Source organism: Taudactylus pleione, unplaced genomic scaffold (assembly GCF_031769625.1).
Source record: "Taudactylus pleione unplaced genomic scaffold, aTauple2 ptg002223l, whole genome shotgun sequence".
Classification (NCBI taxonomy): domain Eukaryota; kingdom Metazoa; phylum Chordata; class Amphibia; order Anura; family Myobatrachidae; genus Taudactylus; species Taudactylus pleione.
In genome coordinates, this window is record NW_028286616.1 from 1 (window position 1) to 18,286 (window position 18,286).

At 47.4% G+C, this 18,286-nt stretch overlaps 1 long non-coding RNA gene across 1 annotated transcript in view; it reads right to left on the bottom strand.

The window, feature by feature from the left end:
- Positions 1-2,284: 2,284 nt before the first annotated feature.
- Positions 2,285-18,286, bottom strand: part of LOC148431493 (uncharacterized) — a 32,443-nt gene continuing 16,441 nt past the window's right edge. The window contains exons 2-3 of the long non-coding RNA XR_015877087.1: positions 3,656-3,947; positions 2,285-2,439 (exon numbers count right to left, since the gene is read on the bottom strand). This is a non-coding gene — a long non-coding RNA (uncharacterized LOC148431493). The remainder of the gene's footprint in view (positions 2,440-3,655; positions 3,948-18,286) is intronic.

Genomic DNA, 18,286 nt, shown 5'->3' on the forward strand with positions numbered 1-18,286 from the left:
GGTTAGACCACACTGGACTTCCAGAAATAACCAGGAACGCTTCATGTCCGCACTGTCCAAACACAAACATTTCATCTTCTTTTAAAGATTTGGGGGAGATGTACTAAGCCTTGGAGTGTAATAAAGTGGGGAGAAAAAATGTGCCAGCTAATCAGCTCCTAACTGCCATGTTACAGGCTGTGTTTGAAATATGACAGTTAGGAGCTGATTGGTTGGTACTTTCTCTCTCTCCACTTTATCACTCTCAGCAGCTTAATACATTTTTAAATTGCAAAGTGCAATCTAAGTTTCATGGCTGCCGCGATTAACCAAGCACGCAGTTCAATGCCCCAGTCATCCCCGATTTACCCACCACCCTCAGCAGACATTAGTTTCTTCTATGCTCCCATGCAAATCTGTGTTCATCAGTATAACAATGGGAAAAGTGGATTAAAAAGTAACCAGAGGAACTACAGGTTTTGCTAGTTATCTGCTCTGTGGTGTGTTCGTAAAATGTCCACCTGGGGTAAGTGGAGACCATTAGACATGAGAAGTCTGGGTCTCATTCAGAGCCGCTCGTAAGCGGCAGCTCGTTCGTTCCGAGCGATGTTCGCACAACTGCGCATGCGTACGGATTGTAATACGCATGCAGGAACCAGTCAGTGCGGCCAGAAATCATTTGTACGCTATATAGCGAGTGCCTGCTATTTTGAGTGACAGAATGAGGCGTATGTGGGTGGTAACAGGGGAAGGTGCTTGAAAACGGGGAGTGGAGATCAGAACGCAGGCGTGCTTAAAGGTCAAAACGGGCGTTTTATGGGTGTGCATAATTAATACAGCAGCGTCATTGACCAAGTCACTGGGTTATTTTATAGTCAGAACTGATCGCAACATTGCGGTAGGAAAAACCAACCACAAGAATAGCGAGCAGTTCATACGCTGTTCGATGTACTCGATTAATCTAATAGCGGACATGACGTATGGTGCGAGCGGCCAGGGGGCGTATTTAAAAAAAAAAAAAACGACCGCATGTTTTGTTCGCTCGTTCAGACATGGAGGCGTCAACAGACCGCAAACAGCGAACGGTTCATTTGAATAGCCACCCCCTTTTCCTGAACGAGTGAGCGCAAATAGCGTCCGGCTCTGAATCAGACCCTCTGTAACTAGCTCGTCAAACATTAAATATTGTCTGTAGATCTATGTATCCAAGATGAAGCAAAACTTAAGGTAAAATCCACATGGCTTAGGAGCTGGATATATTGAAGTAAAGTTCTGCGACTTCAGAAGCACCAATTCTCCTCTGAATGACCTTTCGGATAGACTAAATCATAATCCCAATTCTTTACAGTTTTGGGAATTAAATATCTACCTAGCATTTGGATCTATCATTCGACAGGTCGCTAACAGTTGTTGCCAGCATTGCAGGCTGCCCCCCCATCTCTTTCCCTAGTCTCCCCCCACCATCTCTCCCTCCATTCTAGTGATTTGGGGGAGGGGAGAGACCAAATTGCGGGACCTCCAGTGGGGTAGCGTGTGGGGGTGTAGGTAGATGGAGCACAAAGGGGAGAAGAAGGATTGTGGCTGGGACAAAACGGAGCTAGGGGCAGATCTGGGTACGTTGGCATCACATACACTTCCTGCAGGCCAGGAGATACAGTTTCTGAATACTCTTCCTAATGCAGAGGAGCAGGCTTTGACCTTACAGGCAGCCAGTGAGAGCTGTGGGAAGGGGCTCCTTACAGCAGTCTACTTGACATGAGCTTGACAGACAGTATTCTGCTTATATAATAGATGTAGAGATGTAATATTCCCTAAACTGAAAAGGAGACTTGTGCAAACCACAACTATGTTCCAGCCAACATTTTTACTACCTAAAATCACTAAAGAAAAAAAAAAAAAAAAAAAAACACCTATAAATCTTGCTGGGAAAATAAAAGCAGCTTCTGTGCGCAACCATACTGTAGAAATCTCACAACTCTTCCACCGCAGCCGGTAATTTCTGCCACCCCAAAATAACATTTTTGGTGCAGAACACACAGAAAGTGAATCCCATCTATTTAGCTGCTCTGCCAGCGCCCGGATTCTAAAGCGCACATCAAAACGCCCCTGATCGTAGTGATCTTTTATTTGCTCTGATCACAATTTCACTATAAATTTGCGCCTCTCTACAGAAGAGCCTTAATTATTTCAGTTCAACTTAAATTGATTTTTTCCCCAACAGTAGAAATTAAAGGGATACATTTTAAAGCGAATCCAACACTAAGATGTAACCTGGCTGGTCCCTTACGGTCGCACTTACCAATTTCCATTTCAATGAAAGCCGCCTCGTCTGGCAACGCTCGCGGTATCACCCCGGGGTCACTGAAACTTGTCCGCAGCAGAGTGGCTATAGAAAAGAGGAAGAGGACCACTGCAAACACTGGGATCGCGGGGGACAGCTGTACAGCCAAGTAACGACATCTGCGCAAGAAAAGACAACGGGTCATTAACGGTGCGACAAGCAACGATACAGAACGTTTTCTGATGCCTCATCTAGATAAATAGACCTCAGAAACAATCCATTGTTGATATAGTTAAGCCGGGGTCTCAAAACTTTAAATAACCGCCACCACTTGTATAATGCTGCTATAATCGGCTTTATTACAGACTCCTCTACATTTCTGTATGCTGCAAAGGATATCCTTAAAACCTGGACTGTAATGGAGTAAGGGAAACTGATGGAATACGAAACCGGCCTAATTCAAAAGCAAATGCTGCTCTAACTTCGTAATCAAATTAGACATTTACGGGCACTAAAAATAGAATTACTGTGCTTATATAATTCTATTTCGCCCACTAAACTCCCTATCCTGACGCACCCGCCCTGGGTGTAGCACTTCCCTGTTCATGGGAGGATTGGATAATTTCAATGTGTGAATTAATTATTATTTATACTAAACAATTAGTACTCTTGTATCATTACACAAGCTTACTGTAGGATTTCCGGTTAGAACAGGGTCATCAAGTTTCTGAAGTATATATCATTTTAACATAGGTTTCATAAACTGGATGAGGTGTGGTATGATAAGCCGACATTCTGAATGTCAATAATCAATGTCAACATACACAAATGTCGACATAGCATTTTGTTTATATTTAAGCCTAACTCTAAATAGAACGCTAAAATGTACATTGACTGGTGACATGTAAAATGTCGACATAATGTAACAAGTAGACATTTTGACCATGCCGGCATTCTGCCCGGCTACCGCCTGAGGACCTACTTCTACGCATCTCCAAGTACAGTACATAAGTACACGCTTTGGTGGGGAGGCCCAGATTCCATGAAAGGGGCTAGGCTTGTAGGTGAGGCCCTGGCATGAAGTAGCTGTGGTTGGTCGGGAAGTGGGCATGATTTGCGGTCGTGAAATTTACGGCTCAGGTTTACTTGTCTTGAAATATTTTGGGAGGTGTGTAATCCCCTCTGACCCCCGGTACATCTATGCGGTTCACAGGAGAGCTCTTGGATGAGTGAATAGTCAAACAATGGAAACTCAACTGAGCAATTGGCACAACAACCAGACTTGCTAGCACATCATACAAAACTATGTAAAGCCCTACAGAAAAAACACAGAGGACTCCCCAAATGAAAACTACATTGATAAAAAGTAAAAAATTAAGAGAACATTAAACTCACTCGAAAGCAAAAAATAGTGAACATGTTCCCAGGATGAGCAGGAGAGTCAGGTAGAAGATCCCTTTCTGCCTCGCCATCATCACTCGGCCATCGCAGCAGAACGTGTTCTTCCCTGGAAGTTTCTCCCATTTCCGAGTCACCTTCTTCCTCACCATCATGACAGACATGGTGGCACCAGTAGGGTGGGGACCTTCTCAGTAGACCGTTCCCTTTGCTCCTTCGGAGATGCTATCCAAGGCTCTTCCACGCTGGCCAAGCTGAGCAGGGCAACATATTAGAGCCAATGGACGACCTGTACGCAACAAACGACAAAGAAATAAGACGCTCAGACACGTTACTGGGACATTTAGCGTAAAACTGGTATGGTCCTAAGCAAGAGAAACTACTGCTCAGGTTATAGACTGGTGGTCCTCAGCCAGTTTCAGGTAGACTGTCACAATTCTACCCCAACTTGACCCCAACTAAAAAAAAAAAAAAAAAAATATTGGGCTGCAAATCTAAAATTTGGGTATTGCATGCCGTACAGAAATTGGTGGCTTCAATAAAAGATGTTGATTGCACACTCAAGCGGCATTGTTGGTTCAGCGAATAGTGATCGAGATCCCCCCCCCCCCCCAAAAAAAAAAAAAAAAAATAACCTCCCCCCAAAAAATTTTTCATTATCAATGCCGATTTAAGAAAATCTAAAATTTGCAGCACATCCATCACCGATAAATTTAATTTAATTTTCACCAAGTATCGGACCTAGTAGCACCGGTGGTTTTTTTTGCCAGCTAATATTTGCTTGTGCAGAACATACTTTGCTTAGAACAAACAAGCTTTAGTATAAATATCCTATCAAGGAGGATGTTCAAGACAAAATGATAATAGACTATTTTTCAGGGACAAGCTATTCTATTTACAGCTCAAAGGATCAGCCGTACAAGGAGAAAGTACCTTCCGGGCAGCAGTACGAAAGCGGCATTGTCAACGTCAATTCCTCTAAAATACAGTTATTACTGTAGCATTTAAATAGCAGAACAACAAGAGATATGGTAAGAACTTACCTTTGTTATCTCTGTTTCTACGAAGTCCATAGGGTCCACAGGGTTGACCTTGGGGTATAGCTGGATCTGGATCCACGGGCACCACGCAGTTAAAGCTTTGCTGCTCCCAGGATGCACTTGGGTCCGTCCTCCTCTATACCCCGCCCCGGCCACAGGCACCTCAGTTGGTAAGCAGCTAAGGCCGGAGGAGGAGACTAAACAGAGAGAAGGAAGACTGGAACACACAAGAAACCATACTCACAGAAATGGGAGACGGAAAACCGGTGACCAGCCACACAGCCCATTTGAAGCCAAGTGCGTCAGGGCGGGCGCCCTGTGGACCCTATGGACTTCGTAGAAACAGAGATAACAAAGGTAAGTTCTTACCATATCTCTTGTTTTCTACTTCAGGGTCCATAGGGGGTCCACAGGGTTGACCTTGGGGATGTCCCAAAGCAGTTCAACTAAGGGCGGGGACGCTCCTGTGCTGAAAGGAGTACCCGGCGCCCAAAGGATGCATCCTGAGAGGCGAAGGTGTCAAACGCATAAAACCTCAAAAATGTCTGAATTGAAGACCAAGTAGCCGCCTTACACAGCTGAACAGCGGAGGCGCCACGTCTAGCAGCCCAAGAGGGACCCACAGAACGAGTGGAATGAGCCTTAACAGAGGCTGGCACAGGTAAACCCTCCTGCGCATAAGCCTCACAAATAACTGAACGAAGCCAACGGGCTAACGTTTGCTTGTTGGCAGGCCAACCCCTCTTGTGAAAACCGAAGAGGACAAACAAAGAATCCGACTTCCTAACCGAAGCAGTCCGGTCCACATAGATTCTAAGTGCCCGGACCACATCCAAGGAAGCCTCACCAGCAGAAAGATCAGGTGACTGAAAAGCTGGCACAACAAGTTCCTGATTAATGTGGAACTTTGAAACCACTTTGGGCAAAAACTCAGGACGCGTGCGGAGCACTGCCCTGTCCTGGTGAAAAATCAGAAAAGGAGGGCGACAGGAAAGCGCCCCCAATTCTGAAACCCTCCTGGGCGAAGCAATTGCCAGGAGAAAAATGGTCTTAAACGTCAGCCACTTGAGCTCCACCGACTCAAGCGGCTCAAAAGGAGGACCCTGCAAGACCCTCAGTACCACCGTCAAGTCCCACGGAGCCACCGGAGGCACGAAGGGAGGCTGGATCCTGAGAACACCTTGGAAAAAGGTGTAAACATCTGGCAGTGTAGCAATCCGTCGCTGAAACCACACGGACAAAGCAGACACATGAACCTTCAGAGAGGCCAGGCGTAAGCCGAGGTCCAAACCCGATTGAAGAAATTCCAAGATTCTGGAAACCCGGAACACCTGCGGATCATAGTTTCTGGATTCACACCACTGAAAATAAGTGCGCCACACCCTGTGGTAAATCCGCGTGGAAGCAGGCTTGCGTGCCCTAAGCATGGTACCAATCACTGAACTGGAGAAACCCCTAGACCTCAAGACGGCTGTCTCAAGAGCCACGCCGTCAAAGACAGCCGACCCAGATCCGGGTAAAGGCAGGGCCCCTGAGACAACAGGTCCCGACGCTGAGGAAGAAGGTACGGAGCGTCGATGGAGAGGCACCTCAGATCGGAGTACCAAGGACGTCTGGGCCACGCCGGAGCCACCAGCACGAGCGTGCCGCCGTCCTGCTTGAATTTCCGCAGAACCCGAGGAAGTAAGGATATCGGAGGAAACAGATACGCCAGGTGAAACGTCCATTTCACCGACAGAGCGTCTACCAGACAGGCGCCTGCGTCTCTTGTCCTTGACCCGTAAACGGGCAACTTGTGATTGTGACGGGAGGCCATCAAGTCCAGCTCCGGCAGCCCCCACCTGTCCACGAGTAGCTGAAACACCTCTGGGTGAAGCGACCATTCCCCGGGATGCACATTGTGACGGCTGAGGAAGTCCGCCTCCCAATTGAGGACTCCGGGAATGAAGACTGCCGAGATCGCTGGAACGTGACACTCCGCCCAAGCAAGAATGCGAGACACCTCCGACATTGCTGCCCGACTGCGAGTTCCCCCTTGGTGGTTGATGTACGCCACCGTGGTGGCGTTGTCGGACTGCACCTGAACCGCCCTTCCGTGAAGAGCGGGGCCGGACGACTGCAGGGCCCTGTACACAGCCCGCAGTTCCAGGATGTTGATGGGGAGAAGTGCTTCTTCCGCGGACCAACGACCCTGAAGCGATAATGAGCCGGTCACTGCCCCCCAACCCCGAAGACTGGCATCAGTCGTGAGCAGGACCCAGTCCGGGATCCAAAAGGGGCGCCCCTCGACCAGATGCACCGTCTGAAGCCACCAAGCCAAAGACTGCCGAACCTCCGCGGACAACACCAGCATCTGAGAGCGGATCCGGTGAGGTAACCCGTTCCATTCCGATAGAATCAGCCCCTGCAGGGGCCGGGAATGGAACGGGGCAAATTCCACCATGTCGAATGTCGACACCATGGACCCCAGAACTCTCATAGCTGAATGGACCGACAGGCGGCAACTGCTCAGGCAACTGTGTATCCGCAGCTGCAGGGAGGAGACCTTCTCTGGAGTCAGGAAAATCCGCTGCTGACGAGTATCCAGCAGGGCTCCCAAATGAACCATCCGCTGTGATGGAATCAGGGAGGACTTCTTCCAGTTTATCAACCACCCGTGTGCTTGAAGACAAGCAATGGTCAGGTGGAGATGTCGAAGAAGCACCTCCGGGGAGCTCGCCAGCAGCAGAAGATCGTCCAGGTACGGCAACAGACGTAGACCCTGACCCCGAAGGTGGGCAGCCATAACCGCCATCACCTTGGTGAACACCCTCGGAGCCGTGGAAAGGCCAAAAGGCAACGCCCGAAATTGGTAGTGATGGTTCAGGATAGCAAACCTCAGATACCGCTGATGTGCCGGTGCTATGGGCACATGGAGATAGGCGTCCTGGATATCGAGGGAGACCATATAATCCCCGGGTTCCATCGCCAGAATGATGGAACGTAACGTTTCCATCCTGAACCAGAGACTTCAAATTCAGGATAGGGCGATGAGAACCATTGGGTTTCTGTACCAGAAACAGAGTAGAATAGTACCCCGTCCCGCGCTGAGACTGCGGAACGGGAACAATGACCCCTGCTTGTAGCAAGGATTCTATAGCTACCTGAATCTGACCAGCTTTGGTCTTGTCCAGAGAAGGACTCGTACAGAAAAACTGGTGGGGCGGCCTGAACCGAAAAGACAGGGCGTACCCCTGAGAGACTACTTCTCGAACCCAGGCATCCGTGGTGGTATTGTGCCAACACTGGGCGAATTGGAGAAGTCGGCCTCCCACTCTGGGGTCCCCCAGAGAGAGGCCCGTCCCATCAGGCAGCAGGCTTATCCTCCTGCTTGGAAGAAGGGCGCCGAGCACTCCATGCCTGCTTCTTGGGCTTGGGTGCGGCCTTGGTCGCCGAATGTCTCGGGAAGGACTGGCCCTTGGCCTTACCCTGAACCCGAAAGGACCGAAAGGCAGAGCTCCTCACTTTAGCCGGCGCAGAGGCCGAAGGGAGAAAAGCCGACTTGGACTTAGCCAAAGTATCCACTATTCTGTCCAAATCCGGACCAAATAGTAAATCACCATTAAAAGGCAAGGCCTCCAGACCCTTTTTTGAATCTGCATCAGCCCTCCAGGACCTCAGCCACAGGGAGCGCCGAGCAGACACCGCTGCAGCCGACACCCTAGAAGTGAGCAGGCTGGCATCCAAAGACGCTTCCCCAATATAGGAAGCTGCATCCCGCATCTGTCCCACTAACGCTCTCTGGATATCCGGAGCCTCATCAGGAAAGGTATCCTCCAAGGCATTGGCCCATGCCTCAATGGCTTTAGCCACCCAGGAGATAGCCATGGACGGGCGAGCCACCGCCCCGGAAAGAGAATAAATGGACTTTAAACAAGTCTCCACCTTCCTGTCCGTGGGATCCTTCAAAGAGGAGATAGACGGCAATGGCAGCGTCGCGCTTTTGATCAAGCGGGTAACGTGGGAATCCACCGCCGGCGGAGTTTCCCATTTCCTGCAATGAGCTTCAGGAAAAGGATAGTTCGCCGCCAACCTCTTCTGTGGATGGAACCTCTTACTAGGTAATTGCCAGGCCGCCGCCATATGATCCGATAATTGATCAGACAGGGGGAACACAGTTGAGGTCACCTTGGCCTTTTTAAAATTAGGAAACTTCGACCTAGGAGCCGGCGCATCATCCTCAACATGTAGGATAGCCCGCACCGCCCTAACTAAGGCTGGAACATTAATGGAGGACTTAGCTTCCACCTCCTGCCCCATGACATCAGAGTCAGAGTCCTCATGGATTTCTCCATCATCTGAGGACACTTCCGAGTCCGACAACTGCGCAGCTAGTGAACTCACAACCGGACGTTTAGACACCCTTGGTGGCACATCACCTTGCAACATGGACTGAAACGCCGAGGATGAAGCCGCCAGACTCTGTACGGAGCTGGATAGAACATCCACCCAAGGCGGAGGAGTCGTCGGAGCAAAACTCTGCAAAGGCACTACAGACTGACGCGTCCCTGGGGAAGACTGCACATACACAGGCAGTCCCGAGTAAGGACCCACAGTCTGGGCCCCGGGGGAAGACCGCAACATTTGTGGAACCCTCGGGGAATGGGGGATGGTGGGCTGCGGTAACGCCCTAGAAGGGACCGCTGATGGGACCGATAACCGGTCCGCAATAGACGCCAGCACCTGTGAAAACATCGCCCAAGGAGGGTCCTGTGATACAGGGGGGTTGGAGGGGCCCGGTACCAGCTGGCACCGCCTGCACAGACCATCCTGAGATAAGTCCTCCCCATCAACTCCAGCAGCACAGCGTCTGCAGGAAAATAGCACAGGAGCCACAGAGCGCTCAGTCTCCTCCTCAGACATGATACCGTAAATCACAAGAAATAGGTATCACCAGAGGAATTACGGTATTAACACCCGCGCACTCACCAGTATGCGACACAACAGCCCAGATATGGTACTGTGTAGCACACAACCGTATGTGACTGACCCCACAAATACGTGTTTTATATAAGTGAGGGTCTCAGAAAAACGCCCTTCCCCCACACACCTGCCGGGCCGTAGGAGAAGGAAAGGGATAGTTATAAGCTGACAGTAAGGAGAATAAGTCACAGACAGGCAGCACTAGCAATAGTCACATACAATGCAGAAAAGTTATACTCACTGCACCTTCCGCTACAATCAACCGCCCAGATTCAGTGTCTGGGAGGGCTATAGCGCTGTGTACACTGTCCTTTAGCAGGGGAGAGGTACACAGGGGGACCGGTCCACTTGATACCGCCTGGGAGTCTGCGATGTACCAGTAAAGATGGCCGCCGGAGACCTCAGAGGAGGAGTGGCCGAGAGATAAGAGCAGCTCAGCGACGCCAGACTGCTTGTTGAAAGGCGCGCTGAGCTGAGGGGAGGAGCCGCTAGACAGGGAAGGCTGCCTCCCCTGGCTAGCAATTAACCCCCGGGTTGCCGGTCCCGCTACCAGCCTGATACCCTGGTGGTCTAGCGTACACGCGGGGTATTCCTCAATTGAGGGGGAGCCCGCCGCCGCCGCTAGCGCCTCCGGTCTGTCCCCAGAGACCGGAGGCTCCTGACTGCATTGAAGTATCCGCGGGCCGCCGCACGCGGCGACCCGCGGCTTACCTGACCCCCGTCGCGTCCGGCAGCAGTCAAGGGAGTCCCCAGAGCCCGGCTAGTACAGGCTCTGGGGTCCCGCCGCGATCCCCAGAGCTGTACTGGCGTCGCGGCGCCAGCGGGGAGAAGGAGCGGCAGCGTGGACGTCCTAAAGGACAGTCTGATGCTGCCGCTCTAAAAGTGTAAAAAAAGTAGAAAAAAATAAAAAATTTCTCTTTTAAAATAAAGCTTAGGGGCTGCTCCTGCAGCCCCACTGCGACAGGGTGACCCGACTCCGGCCGGGCACCAACTAAAACTGAGGTGCCTGTGGCCGGGGCGGGGTATAGAGGAAGACAGACCCAAGTGCATCCTGGGAGCAGCAAAGCTTTAACTGCGTGGTGCCCGTGGATCCAGATCCAGCTATACCCCAAGGTCAACCCTGTGGACCCCCTATGGACCCTGAAGTAGAAAAAAGACATTATCAGCTGATCAACTCCATCGCGCACTGGTGAAATAAAAACACACACCAGGACGGTTATTTTTACTTTTCTAATAACTTTGGTCTACAAACTCCTTTGAAAACCGCAGCGTGCCGGAAAAAAATAGGTCATACAGCACATGGCACTAGAGGAATACAGGAATCTTTCTTTAGCTGGCAGCCGCCCACACCTTCTCCTTTCAGGAAGGCCAGGGGTGATTATTCTGCAGGATTCCGCTACCTCGGGTCCAGCCCTAAGGTCACTGACGTGCAGTATACACAAGATCTACAGTAATTACAGTATCTCTGGCTAGTAACGTGCACATATAACAATCAGCTTAATAAGTAATATGGAACATGACCGAGACAAACATCTTAGCCTGACATTGGAAGGAGGGCAATAAACCTTTAAACACAGTTTGTTTATTGGGTTTTTGCAACCTTTGAAGCTTGGAAAGGCTGCAAGTCAATGGGACGGGATTTATCTGCAAGTTTCTGTAGGCGATAAAGGGGAAGTTAAATAGGAAAATATAGCTGCACTTGATTAGGTCTACCAGACTCCGCTGGCATCGCAATTCTGGGCATTGTGTGGTGGTGTCTAGAGCTGGCCCTGACCAATTTAGTGCCCTAAGCAAGATTTTACCTGGTACCACTTAAAAAACGTCGGGGCTGGGCAACATGCCTGCTCGGCGTCCACCCCCCCTGGAGTAATGGTGCCCTAGGCATTTGCCTTTACGGCCTGTGTCCGAGGCCAGCTTTGGCGGTGTCACTAGAAATTGCTAAGCCTTTAAGGCTGTTGGGTTGTGGTTCTTCTGAGAGCGTTTAGGAGTATTTATCCATTCCACATGTGGCCGCAAAACTTCACACAAGTGATCAGTCCGATCGCATCCACCTGTCAATTGGACGCAGGCAATGACCAGCACACTACATAAATTGGCGACTCCCAGACGTTATGAATTCCTACCGAAAAATGTTGGTTCAGCCCACTAGATGGCGACCTATCTTCAGGCTAAGGCAGGTTTGAAGTCTAGCGTAGTCATTGGCTGATGGCAAAGAATTGAGACGTCAAAGTAGAGGAAAAGCATCATCCCAGAAATAGGCGGTACACGGTTGTCCCTTCTACCAATCAGATTATAGTAATATAAAAGGGGATTCTAACACCCGCCACATGGCAGAATTGTTCCTATTCGGCCAATGACCCAAAACATGGTGATTGAGATCAACGAAACTGGGCACAAAAACAATTATAGGTAACTTAGCAACTTTACTGCAAAGATGGACGACATAACGCCGTTTAGAACATAACACAAGAGGAACAAAACAAAAAAACAAAACACAACAGGAGCTATAAATCATATTTCCATCTGGCTAAAAGCAGAAATAGCCATTCTTCAAATTTTACAGAAAACCAGATTATTCCAGGAAACGTAATAAATTACTGAACACATAAATATCCAATAGCTGTATAATTACTGGCTGGAACTAAAGTTTGAAAGCTCAGTGGATGTCTCACAAACCAAGGCAGAAATTTAATAGATTTCAGTACAATTCTGGTCTGCGTTATCTTAAACATTTATAAGAATGGAATACAGGGAGCAAGGAGTAATATTTCCAAAGAACCGCTTTCCAAAGCCATCAGATTCTCAGCAGCTCTGAGCGCTGGATTTAGAAGGGCCAATAGGAATACATGTAAGACGAGCCTGCTTCTACATGAATTACTTCTGCCATTTTAAATCCAGAGCTTAAAACCACCTATCACTGGCAGCTATATAAAAACAGACGCATAAATCGATCTGGAACTCGAGGTGTGACAGTGGTGTTCCCGGGGGCTTGTAGGTATGAAGATAGGTTATTAAGTGGCTCTTGGAAAGCAGAAGGTTCCTTAAAATAAGGTCATGGTAATTGGGATCTATGACCGGCTATAAAATATTAACATATGGCAATTTCTATCGCCACTTATCACAGCAATATATTAGATGTTATCAGCACATGTTTAATTGCAAAAAAAAAACCCCAAAACAGCTATATCACCACTTGCATACGTAAATCAGATTTTTCTTATTGAATAATTTTTTTTTTTTAAATGCTGCTTTATTTAAATAAGACATTTGTGAACGGGAGAAAAAGTGAAAGAGGGATACAATCCTTCATAAACAGGCTGCCCCATGAAAAGCTTTCACTGGAGATATCCGGTAAACCTCTTCAGATTACTGGCATTAGTTGTTGATAGATATGGCCCGTTATTAGCGAGAAGTTCTATTAGTTAAAAAAAAAAAAAAAAAAAAAACAATTACTAAATTGTGCCTAACACAGTAGAAGCATCTATTACACTGAGGGAGAGCATAGAAAGAGGTTACAGTAATACAGATGGGAAAGAATGAGGGTATGCATGGGCATTTGGGCAATAGGAACACTCTGGACGCGGCTGTAATGCTGCTATGTTACTGTGGATTAGGCTACAGGATGAAGCTGGGGATCAGTATGAGTGACCACCGGCAGTAAGGCCAGCGGTTCAAATCCCGGCGCCGGCAGACTGGCAGCAGTGGAAATCCCGACAGGGGATTTAGGCAAGCATCACTAACCCTACCCCCCCTCCCTTAGGGGTGCCTAAAACACCCCCTTCCCCGCAGCTTAAATGCAAGTCTCCTGGGTGGCTGCCTAACCCTCCCCCTCCCTCCTCCCCCGGGGTTTCCTAACCCTCCCTTCCCCTAGCCTAACCCTCCCTGGGGGGTGCCTAACCCTAAGTCCCCTCCGGGAGCTCCTATCCTAACCCTCCCCCTCCCCCAGCGTCTGTCTGATTCAGCCATCCGGCTTACCTTCGATCGGTATGCCAGGCGTCTGTCTCCCGATGTAGGCATAATGACAGGCATCGGGATTTCGACACCTGTCATTAGTACCCTGCCGGGATCTGACAGTCGGGAAGCCGACTGTCGGCATTTCACCCGTCGGCTTCCTGACTGCATCTCTGAAGCTGTATGGATACGCTGAGATAGCACCTACTAGGACTCCGGTTGTAAAGGATGAATTTCCTTTATAACTGACTGTGAGAGAGGGAAGCGCATCGATGTATATTATATGTAGATGGGCAAATTCGTGGGTGAAATAACGGGCAATTCAGTTATGGACCCATCTGTTTCCAGAAGTCTCTAGGCCATACATACAGAAATGGAAGAGCAGGGAAAGATGACCCAACTGGAGCGAATGGAGGGTCAGACATGGACAGACCGTCCTCATACTGCATATTATATGTATCTGGATATTTGAAATCCAACGTAGTAATGAACAAACCTTTGCCTAAGGTGAGAGGTGCCGTAACAACGGAGAGCAGCCATAAAACACGAGGACATAGCTGGAGAAACACTAGCAATAAGGGAGTTATAATATTAATATATAATAGAGAAAGAAACCAGGAGGCATTATTGTCTGATTCCAGGTGTGTGAAGCGACTGAGACTGTATCAAAAGCTTCTGGAGGAACATTAGAAATTCTCTGTAAAATGATCATTAGTTACTTTAGCAGGTGAAGCGTCCATACCTGCGGCAGGGTCATGATTGGACCATTATGTTGCCTGCCCACAACATGGTAAATCAGAGCTGTGTCCAGCAGATGTCAATCATTTAGCCCAATAAATATGTATACATTAGGTTCACACTGAATGCTGGACGGATCAGGACCACAATTTGGTGGTACAGATTAGGAGGTCGTGGTCCTATATGGGTTTACCTGTATTTATCAATAGGGGTCATTACTCTATATTATTTGCATACAGAGGGCAAAATTTACTAAGCGGCGAGTTGTAAACCCCGGCGGTTTGGAGGCGGTTTTGCTATCCGCAGATTTACTAAGGCCAAAACCGATGCAAAACCGCCGTCAAAACACAGTTTAGAATAGAACAAGGCTAGGGCTAAGATTACTAGTCGACGGTTTTGGCTTCATTTAGAAACCGCTGTCAAAGCGCCACTTAGTATATTTTGTCCAGAGCGTCACCGGGTAAATTGAGGAATGTTAATAAACCTGGCGGCCTGTTTGGAAGGAGTGTGGCCTTTACTACCTGCAGGTCTGATGCGGTAAGAGATGAGAGTACGGAGAGGTTGTTTTGATGATGGTAAAAGTAAAGTGAACGGTGGATGAAGGAACTTGGGTAGAATTTAGTTACCATCACTAAAGGGTCTATTTACTAAGCCTTGGATGGAGATAATGTACCAGCCAATCAGCTCCTGGCTGGTACTTGATCTCCATCCAAGACTTAGTACATAGACTCCTAAGTTAGCAAAATTGTCTTGTTACGAGTTTAACAGTATAGGAAGATAAATTACATTTATAAAGTAAAAGGTTTATGAGTGAATCCATTCTCTGATGGATTTGGAGAGTCCAGACCTGAAAATTACAGGGTTAGGAGAACATTTTCTACCCTGATCATAGAAATATTTGGTTTATTTTGGAATGTGACATTCAGTGTCCTTAGAGGCCATCTAACGCGCACAACACAATGAATAGTCAGCCATCGCCCCGTGTCAATGCATGGATCGCAGGCTGCACGATGTGTGAATTTTACAACGTCGTGCAGAAAACGAAGCTGGAACTCTAAAGCCGGCATCACCAAAATCGTGCTGCACCCGTCAGTGGGCCTGTGCCACCGAAGGTCATTCCCGCAGCCACTGAATCCATTAGTGCAGACTACAGGAAGACGCGAATAACACGGCAGCCTAAAACGTATTGGCTTTCATCGGTTTAACATAAATAAACTGGTCAGAACTAATATCTGAGATTTGGCATTACTGGACAAACACGAATGGGGCGTTCCACTGTCACCCAACATCAGTACTCCATCTTGCGTATAAAATACTAGTAAGTATGGTACCAAATGTATGCATTTTGAAGCATGGTAACAGTGTTTGGAAATACACATTCACATATGAATACATAAAAGTCATTGCCTGGCTGTACCATAGGGAAAGGTTAAAGCCCCCCGACAATTGCCAAGGCCATATACTGTGCTTATATCCTGTGACTGAAGGAGGGATTAAACGTCCCCTGGTCATTTGGGAAAAACTGCCCCTTTCACCCGAGGCTTTAGCCCCGCCTCTTGCTTGTCTACCATTTCTTTTGTTTAACAACATGAAACCCCCTCATATCTGACACTTCACACGAGTCCTGCTTTCCTGGGCTACATGAGGAGCCAGGAGGACATTATTACATCCAATTCATTCTCTTTCCCTTCTCCACGGCTCCCAGCTCAGCTAAACCTCAAACGGTTCTTAATACAAATCCAACATATCCGAGAATAGATCACATCAAATAGCGGCAGCAGCACAGGAGAGCAGGTATAGAGTAAAGGCAGAAAACGCTGGAGAAAGTAGGACGCGTGCATTTACATTATATTGTATCCAAAGGTTAAAGTAATATCCTATGACGGGCACCTCTCCTGCTGTTTCTCATGTAATGCTGGGAGATTTCAGTCGCTTGTATTCTCTATATCGCCACCTTCAAACACTGAGGATTGTGCAAAATATAATATATATATATATATATATATATACATACATACACACACACACACACACACACACGTACATATATATATATATATTATATATATATACACACACACGAAGCTCTGCAAGGATTTAAATACAAATTCACTGCAACAGCTGGTTAGCTTTCAAGCTGTTGCAATGAATTTGTATTTAAATCTGTGGAGTACCGCCAAATGTGTTTTTCTATTACAAGGACGCTGAGGTACTTAACACCTTTATATGCAGAGTGCCAGTCATAAGGAGTGAGAGAATGAATATATATATATATATATATTATATATATATATATACACACATACATACATACAAATATACATACATGCACATTATACAACTCAACTTACCTTACCTTTCTTACCTATAGGAGTACACACTACAGCAAATTACACACACACACACAATAGAAGCACAGACCTGTAATGTGTCTATGCAGAATGACACTGCATTTTTAAAGAGAAAATAAGTAATCACCAGGTCCTGTATTGAATGTGAATAGGGGCCATAAAACATATTTATATACATTTGCATAACAGTTGCCTATCGTTCCTAGCGACAAGGCTATTCCTGAAAGTACTTCCCCACCTGGGATTTACTAAATGTTTTTAATGATCTCTATTTACAGACAATGCATTTGCTTCCTATGTGATCCTATAGGGGGTAATTAGTGACGTTAATAAAATATCTCTTTATATTTAGGAGGTAGAGTAACCACGGTATCACAAATTATTTTGTGGTTAAAATATATTTAGAGTATTTGGTGGATGAAATAATCATTTTGTTTTAATGGTTATATAGATTTATTTAACAAATATGCTCTGCAAGACTACAGTTCTGGCCACGGTAGAGCTTTACAGAGTTGCTGTCACCAGCAGCCTTCTTGTTTCTTTATTTAATATAATATACAGTATATATTTTTTTATTTATTTTTTACTAAACAGATGTTTATAAATAGACTGCTAATTAATTAGGAACCACTGTCATTGCTGCAGAGCTTCATGAACCATACTCCTCAGGTGCTGATTCCGTGTGATTTGATAGGCTGAGATCTCACGGATGTCATATTTGATGACATTACCATAATTCCACCGCACATGTCCAACGCTGGCCCTTTAAATAGACCGTCGACTTAGACATAAGGATAACGAACCTCCATCTAAAAAATGATGCACATTACCAGGGGAGGCGATCCAGTGATCTCGGGAAAGATTCCAAATGAGAAGCTCTAGTTGAATATGAATTATAATGGTACAAACACAAGACTTCCGTGGGCTCTATTCCAGCCTAATGTTTCGACCAACGCAGAATTTCATACATGCAGAAGCCTCACAAGCAGGGTGTACTATAAATACACCATAATTGGTGCCTATGAATAGGAAAAGTGCATCATCCGCAGCACCAGGCACTGGGGATCCTCTGTGTAACCCTCCGAATGGTATTTTATACATCCAATTATTCTGTGTCTCTATATTATACACACACACACTCCACAGCTAATAAATTAATGTAAGATTAGAACATAAAAAGAAAACCACCCTCATTCTAATGCTGGGAACACACCGGACTGATGGATATTCGTTCCCACATCGCAGCGACTGCCCTTGAACGGCGATTGCCCATCCACACAAATGAGTTAATGGACACCACGATCACCGTTCCATCCTTCATTATCGTACTACAGTAGTGTTCACTGTAGCTCCGGCGCGAGGCAGGGCGCCGGAGCTAGAGAGGGCACTTTCGTGCGCGCGCCGGAAGCGCGCGAGACCGAGAAAGGGGAGTGGTCATTGAAAAGGGGGCATGTCTACAAGACGGGTCCCCTTTTCGTCACTCTTGGGGGATGCCCGGCACTTACAGACACGTCAGGCAGCCCCCAAGCCCTGCAGACAGGGAGAATAGATGACAGGCGCATGCGCCCGGCGTTTATTCTCCGGAC